Source organism: Alosa sapidissima, chromosome 4, assembly GCF_018492685.1.
Source record: "Alosa sapidissima isolate fAloSap1 chromosome 4, fAloSap1.pri, whole genome shotgun sequence".
Taxonomy (NCBI): domain Eukaryota; kingdom Metazoa; phylum Chordata; class Actinopteri; order Clupeiformes; family Clupeidae; genus Alosa; species Alosa sapidissima.
In genome coordinates this window covers 12,948,007-12,955,259 of record NC_055960.1, presented here as the reverse complement: position 1 = coordinate 12,955,259, position 7,253 = coordinate 12,948,007, and the positions used below count along the sequence as shown (strand labels likewise).

Below are 7,253 nucleotides of genomic sequence, written 5' to 3'. Positions count from 1 at the left end.
CTTTTATGTTCATGTCATTCTCCTTGACTGTGCCACTTCTGATTGGTGAGTGTGCATAGTGTGTGAGAAGCAAAGAACTTCTGATTGGTGAGCTTCACAGTCAGGAGTGCTGTGCATCTCGGGCAATAGCCATGCTCACCAATTAGAAGTGGATAAACTTAAAAAGACATTTGGAATACCGTAAATTCTCAAAAAGACATTTGGAATACCGTAAATCCTCAAATTATGACCGGGATTCTATTTATAGCCGGACTTCGGATAATAGCCGGGAGCGTGGTCGATTCAGACAAATAAAGGCCGGCCCCCAAATACAAGCTGGGGTAATAATTGTCTACCAGTAGGGTTATCAGTCCACAACCACTATAAGACATTGTTTCGATTTAACTCCATGAAATAAAAGAGCTCTTCTTAATATTTTTGTTGGTTGGTTTAATAGCCTACTATTGCCATTGAAAAGTCGTTCTACACCATGAGGCTGAAGCAGTACTACATTTAAACACAATTGTTGCCGCGAGGCATTCCAGCCTACAAATTTAATAAAAAGTAAATCATGCATTATTAAAAAATAACTCAATTTAGGCTACTTGGCTACACAATTAGGTTTCCAGGTTTAGGTTAGCGGGTGGAAATCCCAACACTCTGTCAACTACATGAAACTTATAGAAAACCATCAAAGTGCCAGTCCCAACATTTAGCAATATAATCAAACAGTACAAAAGTAAATTGAATCCCAAACCAAATCGAAAATCTTCTGCTTTCGATAACTTACCGGTATGCCGCTCCAAACGAAACGCATGTCTCACAATAAAACGCACAATATAAGAAATAAAGGCCTGCCTCAAATACAAGCCTGCCCCAAATATAGGCCTGTGCTTAGCGCAGCCTAAGTAGATAAAAGACCCCGGCCATAATTTGAGGATTTACGGTATTGAACTGAATCTATTCATTGAAATTCAAAAATGTTATCGCAAATCGCAATATCTGTCAGAAAAATTGGAATTAGATATTTTCCCCAAATCTCTGCAGCCCTACTTGAGGCGTATAGTGTGGTTGTAATGGTCGGACTAGAGAACACACCAGTTCCACCACTGCCCGACTTTTGTCTGTTCTGCACAAGTTCTGACAGTTCTCCTCCGAGGCGTTTCTGAAGAACCCTGCAGTCTATGTAGAACTGTAGAGTTCTCTTCATGATCTATCATCCTCTGAGACTTGGAGGTGGGGGGGGGGGGGGTACTTCCAGTTAAATCTTTTCTTTAGCTGTGAGGGCATGAGTGTAGGTTCTGAAGTGTGTTATCAGTGTCGCTCCTCTCTTCACATTTGCTGGGTGTTGTCTAGTCTCATAGTGTGTGTGTGTTGTGTTATGGCGCTTGATGTTTGTAAATTATAAGGCACACATAGATTTAATAGAAGTGTATGGGGTTTGTTGTGAACTTTGCATATAATTAAGGTCTCCTCCATTACGTAGAGTGACTGTGCATTGTGGCTGGTCGTGTATGTCTGGAGTATATTTTTGTTGCATTTGTTGGCCTACCTGCAGCCTGTCTGCAGCCTAAATAGCCTGTTGGCTATTTATAAACAGAGGTGGGTGGAGAGAACACATTTGCTCTCATACTCACACTCTCATAGTGTGTACACACACACACACACACACACACACACACACACGGCCTCTCTCTGTTTAATTATGCAGTCAAGCCTTTAGCTCAGTTCTCTGCCCATGTCAAGCCCATTGGCGTTTACCAGTCATCTGTGTAAAGAGAACTCCCCAAGGCTCCGTGTGTGTGTGTGTGTGTGTGTGTGTGTGTGTGTGTGTGTGTGTGTGTGTGTGTGTGTGTGTGTGTGTGTGTGTGTGTGTGTGTGTGTGTGTGTGTGTGTGTGTGTGTGTGTGTGTGTGTGTGTGTGTGTGAGAAAGAGAGAGTGCACCAGTGAAGCAGAGACGGAGACGACAGAAGGTGTATGCAAGTTACACTTGTGAGTGAGTGTGTGTACACACGTGTATGTGTGCTTGTATCAGTGAAATGAATAAAGAAAATATGTCTGAAATTGTGTGTGTGTGTGTAATATAGCAATTCATAAAGCTATGGATTCATGTGCAATAAAAAGACTGAGTGAGTCTACACATTCCCCTCTGCACATTGTGCCAGCAAGAATCTCCATTAATAATGAATGCAGACTTCGTATGGGGGCAGACTGAGCATGCTGGGAACTGAAGACGTGTGGCGGCGTAGCCAAGGAAACGCACTGGGGATGCACTGGCTAAGCTGGGCTCGCCTCGGCGCAAAGCACATTCGTCATTCGCCAACTCTAATTGGCCCTAATTAGCATCCAGTTATCGATGAGCTGCAGCAGAAACTCCGGCTTCAGCCAATGGGCTGCCGGCTGAAGGCAAGATTGTCTTGAGGGGTAGAGGGCTCTGTTTGCTGTGCTTCTGTCACCCCAGTGGGGTCATGAACCCCCAGTCATGAGAGGACACCCGTTTATCTTCAGAGGGCTGTTTGCATCATGACAACTCTGTGTGTGTGTGTGTGTGTGTAAGGTAATGCATAGGTGAATGGTTATTGACAAGTTTCCCTTTACCGCGTTTGTGTGTGCAAGAGAGAGAGATTGGACTATATGTGTGTACTGTATGCATTTGCGAGATATATGTGATGGATGGATGGAAGATATAAAATGGCAAAGCCATTTTTTTTGTGTTTTGCATTCATGCGGGCGTGCTTGGCATCAGTGTGGCTGTGATGTAGGTCAGCACATGTATGTGTCTCCGTTGAGAGAAGATGAAAGTCCAGTGGCCTCTCACCGCTCATATGATCTGTGCTGCTGGGCTAAATTAAGCTGCTCTCATAGGGTCACTGTCCACTTGTCCCCTCAGTGTGTGGGGGTGGTGTGGGAGTGTGTGTGTGCGCACATACACACAGGGTTGGGAGGAAAGGGACGGGCATGCATACAGATAAACAGAAATATGTAAATCGAGTCCCTGGGTGGCCACAGGCGCTTTTCCAGGAAGAGGAAGTGATGACGCAGGGCGGACAGTTGTGCGGACAGCGAGTGCAAACAGGATGCCTGCTCTTGTGGCTTCCTGCTGCTTCTTTTTTTTCCCCGTTTGAAATGTGATTTTCCCATGAAGATATGTGAATGGCGTGAGACTGACCACTGCTCCGCTGTCCACAGACCGGTCAGCCTCAGTTTGAGTTGGCCCCATTCTCACCCTCTCTCTCTTCCCCTCACCATGCACACCAGGGTGGCTTGACTACAGGAGTCCATTTGTACTGCAGGGGTCCACTGCACTTGTGCTAGTTCCTTGACTGACAAGTCATTGTCATAGGCCGTGAAAGTATTTCAACCTTCAGAAACCTTCAATTGACCTCACAGAACAAATAATTTTAGTCACAAAATATGTAACTTTTTTGACAAGGCAAAGCTGTATCTCACTCCTATGTAGTTCAAGTGTAATTTCATGTCCTGCGTTGCATGTACTGTAGTGATGTGTGCACTATGCAGGTTAGGCGATGTGCATGCTACACCATGGCAATGAGTACATTTTGACGAAATGCTAACCCTTTGAACCCTAATTGTGTTTTCACAGGTGGCGTGGTGTGTTTGATGCAGACCATCCGACGCTCCTTGTTCAACAAGAGCCTTTGAAGAAAGAAAAAAAAAGTCAGTCACATTTAGGTAGGTACAAGAGCGAGTGGGGCATCCATTGTCATTCATATATATATATATATATATATATATATATATATATATATATATATATATATATATATATATATATATTGTCATAGGCCTATAAAAAAGTTTCTGCTTTTGGATATTTATGAGCTTGAGTAGATGATGCCGATGACTGATAACTTCAAGGCTAGTGCTGTGCGTTGCATGTCCGTGAGGATACCAGGGTCTGCTAGGCTCCGAGTGAGCCCTTGTATATGCCTGTGTGCAGACGGGTGTGTCCTCTCCCATGGTTTTGTAATTGTGCAGCTACTATACTACAGGGACACCAGCTACACATGGACAGACTCCAATCAGGCTAGAAAGATGATTAGCACAGTGTGTCTGAGGTGTCCACATCTTTTCCTTGTGTGCTTTGGCAAGGCTTCGGCGTCCGCTTCAGTGGGCGATGCGGGTGCCTGATGACATTTGCGGTGATGACCTTACGCTCACAGTGCAGATTGGTGTTTCCACTTAATGTACTACAGCAGTACTGCGTCCTCTAATAAGCACCATAAAGTGTAAGTCTGCTGATGCGATGCTGTGCTGTCAGCCTGGTAAAAGATGGGCTCAGCGGGGCATTAGCGCTGATGGTCCAACTGGGCCCCCTCCTCACCTTCACCCCTGGGCCACATAGTCGAGAGCCGTTGTGAGATTTCAGGGAGGCCTGTAAAGTGGCTCTGGCCCTTTGCTCGGGGGGTGGGTGGCGTTGGCACCGGGCGCAGCGGCAGCAGGGCACCCAAGCTTTCTGAGCTCCAGGAGGTGCGGAGTGCCCGCCTGGCCAGAGCCGGTTTTTACCGCGCCACTCCCTCCCGGTCTGGCAGACGCGAGGAGAGCCTGTCGTGAAGACCAAACAATCAGCATGTCTGCGTTGGGCAGTCACAGGGGTCAGGCTCTGTGGTCTTGCACTTTGGCTCCCAGTCATTGGTGTTCAGCTTGGTGCTCATTGGTGGGGTCTTTTGCACTCCCAGCTCATGTCACAATAAATATGTCTGACTTATGAGCAGTTATGTTGTCACCAAACCTTAGCTTCGCTGACACAACACTCTCACTGAACCAATTCGGCTGTCGTTTTTGACATTTTGATTGAAGAGTGTACAGTGTGTGTAATGGTTTGTCACAAGCATCCAAATGGGCTTAGGTTCCCCAGGAACACTACAGCATTTTGACTCCTATTTTGGCCAGATTCTCCTCAGACAGGAGCTCCGTCTAGACAGGGTCTGGCCAGCATCAGAACGGCGCTGGACCCACAGAGATGGTGACTCAAAAAAAACCTGCAGTACACACACACACACACACACACACACTCTCACACACACTCACAGACAGACGCGCACACGCGCACACACACACACTCACAGATAGACACGCACACACACACAGACCCACACACATCAACACACACACACACACACACACACCCACACACACCCTCTCCATGTAAATCAGTGCTCCTAAAGTCATTAGAGTGACGCTGAGCAACGAAGCTCCAGTGGCCTGTTAGTTCATTATGTTGGAGGCTGAGAGCTGCCATGTCAGCTCATTCGGCGAGGCGGTTGTTTTTGGCAAAGGCCTGCTCCTCGTCGAGAACAAGCTTGTTTACTCAAAGAGCATGTTGAAGCAGAGCCTTGTCGAGAGCGAGCGCGGCAATAAGAATATAAATGGCAAGTCCTAATTGGCTTCCAGAAAGCGGCATTCATTTTCGACAATGCGAGCCTCTGTTTTTGCTGTTGTGTTTGGATGTTATGTACAAATAAGGGGATGGTTGGTTGGAGTTATTGGAAGTTTGTTACAGGGTTTTTATTAGCTGCTTGTCCATCTGCTGGTCTGCCTCACTGACATCCTGTTTCTTTCAGGATGTGAAGCTAACAGAAGTTCATGTCACCATTCTACACAACTGCAGTGGTGAGTATCCAAAGTAAAGTGAACGGGAGGGGGCTGTGGCACATAGAGACAGAGGAAAGAAAAGCAGGGGAAGACGGTGGGTGTGGGTGGGTGTGACTGTGGGTGTTTGTGTGTGTGTGTGTTTGGGGGGGTGGTGGTGGTTGAAGGGGGAGAGAGTGTGTGTTTGTGTTATAGCCAGTCAGTCTACTGTTTATTTAGTGTGTTCAGTGTTGTGGTGTGGAGCATGTTCTCTCTGTGTGTGTGTGTGTGTGTGTGGGTGGGGTGGGGGGTTGAAGGGAGAGAGAGTGTGTGTTTGTCTGTGTTATAGCCAGTCAGTCTACTGTTTATTTGGTGTGTTCAGTGTTGTGGTGTGGAGCATGTTCTCTGTGTGTGTGTGTGTGTGTGTGTGTGTGAGAGAGCTGGGGGAAGGGGAAGGCCCATGAGCACATTGCTGGTCGGGAATGGCTTCCTCTGGAGTGAACTCTTGAGAGGGTCAATCAGGGGGCAAGGCCAAGGCACGGCCACACCAACGACAGAAGTGGTCAACAAGAGAGGGAGAACCGGGAGAGAAAAGGCCAGAGAAAGGGAGCAGGGACATGAAAACCGAGGGGAGGGTTTCAGAGGGAAGACAGAGTGACCGTGTCAGCAGGGGAAAATGCTCGAAACGGAGGCCGAGGGAGGAGGAGGATGGGGGGGGGGGGGGTCAGAGAGAGAGAGAGAGAGGAGTTGTGGTCAGTGAGCATGGAGACGCCAGGGTAATGAGATTAGGCCATGAAGGAAGATTGTAGTGCGTGAGTGTTTGTGTGGGTCTTAAAGGCGCCATTATGTTTGACATATTGACCATTGCACAAGTGAACTCCACTGCACATGTGCAACGTTATGGCGCTGGGTTGTCGTCAGAGGAGCCTTTGACTTGATGGACTTTTCCATGAAATAATAGGAATCACTGTTGGAAACAAATACCTGTTGGTTCTCCCACAGGTTGGTAAACCAAGCATTCATTTATCTTAGCCATAGCTGTCCATGTTATGTAAGCGTCAGCTGTGCCAGGCTGCAAAAACTGGGAGGTGCGTGAGCAGCAGAAATGACACCAAAATGGACCAAGTGCCAGTGGAAATAATGTCACTTCTGGCACGCACCACCATGCTGAAGGACGGCGATGGCCAGCATAAACTTACACTTAGTGTGAGTGAGATTGGAGTGAGCAACCTGGTAGTACTGCAGTGTCTATGTATACATGTCCATGTGCGTATGCATGTACAAATGTGTGTGTGTGTGTGTGCGTGTGCGTGTGTGTGTGTGTGTGTGTGTGTGTGTGCGCGTGTGTGTGTGTGTGTGTGTGTGTGTGTGTGTGTGTGTGTGTGTGTGTGTGTGTGTGTGTGCGCGTGTGTGTGTGTGCTTATTGACCAGATTCCCTCTGGCAACATGCTGACCTGCCAGGCGAAGGCTCATTTCCCCCGGGGCTTCTTTTCTTTCTATCATCAACCTGGAAATGTGACATGTGCAGGAGAGGCAGAGTAGGCTGCAGTGAGGTGAAACTGTTTAGGTAATCAGGATGAACAGTTTATAGACAAACACACTGGTGCTAGAGATGGGCTTTCATCTCGCTGAGCCTGTTCTTCCTCAATGAGTGACGAGTTCCTGTGTGTGTGTGTGTGTGT

At 47.3% G+C, this 7,253-nt stretch overlaps 1 protein-coding gene across 2 annotated transcripts in view; it reads left to right on the top strand.

Moving 5' to 3' along the window:
* ncoa3 (nuclear receptor coactivator 3) overlaps positions 1-7,253 on the top strand; it is a 64,141-nt gene that overhangs the window by 17,880 nt on the left and 39,008 nt on the right. For both annotated transcript variants that reach the window (XR_006031199.1, XM_042089116.1), the window contains exons 2-3: positions 3,584-3,672; positions 5,565-5,613. The gene's annotated coding sequence lies outside the window, so the exon portion shown is untranslated. The remainder of the gene's footprint in view (positions 1-3,583; positions 3,673-5,564; positions 5,614-7,253) is intronic.